Source organism: Mobula birostris, chromosome 5 (genome assembly GCF_030028105.1).
Source record: "Mobula birostris isolate sMobBir1 chromosome 5, sMobBir1.hap1, whole genome shotgun sequence".
Lineage (NCBI taxonomy): Eukaryota > Metazoa > Chordata > Chondrichthyes > Myliobatiformes > Myliobatidae > Mobula > Mobula birostris.
Window position 1 is genome coordinate 98,473,345 of NC_092374.1, and position 3,331 is coordinate 98,476,675.

Below are 3,331 nucleotides of genomic sequence, written 5' to 3' on the forward strand. Positions count from 1 at the left end.
ACTACAAACTCAAACACACACACCACAGTCCCTGTACACAACACAGCAAACACACAAACACATGCACACACACACACACACACAAACACCACAGTCCTTCCACACAACACTACAAACACACACACACCACAGTATCTGTACACACCACAAACACACCACAGTCCCTGTACAGAACACAGCAAACACAAATGCACCACAGTCCCTGTACACAACACTACAAACACACGCAATACAGTCCCTGTACACACCACTACAAACACACACACACAAGCACACACCACAGTCTCTGAACACAACACTACAAACACATACACACACCACAGTCCTTGTACACACTACAAACACACACACACACCACAGTCTCTGTACACAACAATACAAACAACACACGCGCCACAGTCCCTGTACAAACCACTAGAAACACACACACACACACACACACACACACACACACATCACAGTCTCTGTACACAACACTACAAACACACACACGCACCATAGTCCCTGTACACACACACATACTCACACACAGTCCCTGTGCACAACACTACAAACACACACACGTACCACAGTCCCTGTACACACCACTACAAACAAACACACACACACACCACAGTCTCTGTACACCACACTACAAACACACACACATGCACACACACACACCACAGTCCTAATACACAACACTACAAACACACACACACGCATACACACAGAGTCCCTGAACACACCACAAACACACACACCACAGACCCTGCACACACTACATAGACACACGCACACACACAAATACACACACACACAACACAGTCCCGGTACACAAAACTACAAACACACACACACACACTCACACACACACACACACACACACACACACAACACACACACACAGTCCCTGAACACAACACAAACACAAACACACCACAGTCCCTGTACACAACACTACAAACACACACACACATACTCCAGAGTGCCTGTGCATAACACTACAAACACTAACACACACACACAGTCCCTGTGCACAACACTACAATCACACACACGTACCACAGTCCCTGTACACACCACTACAAACACACACACACCACAGTCTCTGTACACAACACTATAAAACACACACACACATGCACACACACACACACCACAGTCCTTGTGCACAACACTACAAACACTCACACACACACACACACACACACACACACCACAAACACACACACAACAGACCCTGCACACACTACATAGACACATGCACACACACAAACACATACACACACAACACAATCCCGGTACACAAAACTACAAACACACACACACACACACACACACACACACACACAGTCCCTGAACACAACACAAACAGAAACACATCACAGTCTCTGCACACCACACTACAAACACACACACACACACACACACACACCACAGTTCTTGTACACAACCCTACAAACACACACACACACACACACTCCAGAGTGCCTGTACATAACACTACAAACTCAAACACACACACCACAGTCCCTGTACACAACACTACAAACACATGCAACACAGTCCCTGTACACACCACTACAAACACACACACACAAGCCCACACCACAGTCTCTGAACACAACACTACAAACACACACACACACCACAGTCCCTGTACAAACCACTAGAAACACACACACACACACACACACACACACACACCAAAGTCTCTGTACACAACACTACAAACACACACATGCTCACAATCCCTGTACACACACACAAACACACTCATACAGAGTCCCTGTGCACAACACTACAAACACACACACGTACCACAGTCCCTGTACACACCACTACAAACACACACACACACCAAGGTCTCTGTACACCACACTACAAACACACACACACACAACACAGTCCCGGTATACAATACTACAAAAACACACACACACACACACACACACAGTCCCTGAACACAACACAAACACAAACACGCCACAGTCCCTGTACACAACACTACAAACACACACACACCACAGTATCTGTACACACCACATACACACCACAGTCCCTGTACAGAACACAGCAAACACACATGCACCACAGTCCCTGTACACAACACTACAAACACATGCAACACAGTCCCTGTACACACCACTACAAACACACACACACAAGCACACACCACAGTCTCTGAACACAACACTACAAACACACACACACACCACAGTCCCTGTACAAACCACTAGAAACACACACACACACACACACACACACACCACAGTCCCTGTACACAACACTACAAACACACACATGCTCACAGTCCCTGTGCACAACACTACAAACACACACACGTACCACAGTCCCTGTACACACCACTACAAACACACACACACACCACGGTCTCTGTACACCACACTACAAACACACACACAAACACACACACACACAACACAGTCCCGGTACACAATACTACAAACACACACACACACACACACACACACACACACACACACACACACCGTCCCTGAACACAACACAAACACAAACACGCCACAGTTCCTGTACACAACACTACAAACACACACACAGATACTCCAGAGTGTCTGTGCATAACACTACAAACACAAACACACACACCACAGTCCCTGTACAAACCACTGCAAACACACACACACACACGCGCGCACACACACACACACACACACACACACACCCCACAGTCTCTGTACACAGCAGTACAAACACACACACGCACCACAGTCCCTGTACACACACACACACACACACACAAACACACAATCCCTGAACACTCCACAAACACACACACACACACACCACAGTCTCTGCACAGAACACAACCCACACACAGCACAGTCTCTGTACACACCACATACACACAATAGTCTCTGCACGCAACACTAAAAACACACACACACACACCACAGTCCCTGTACACAACACTACACAAATACACACACACACACACTCCAGAGTGCCTGTACATAACACTACAAACTCAAACACACACACCACAGTCCCTATACACAACACAACAAACACACAAACACATGCACACACACACACACACACACACACACAAACACCACAGTCCTTGCACACAACACTACGAACACACACACACCACAGTATCTGTACACACCACATACACACCACAGTCCCTGTACAGAACACAGCAAACACACATGCACCACAGTCCCTGTACACAACACTACAAACACACGCACCACAGTCCCTGTACACACCACTACAAACACACACACACACACACCACAGTCTCTGTACACCACACTACAAACACATACACATGCACACACACACACCACAGTCCTTGTAC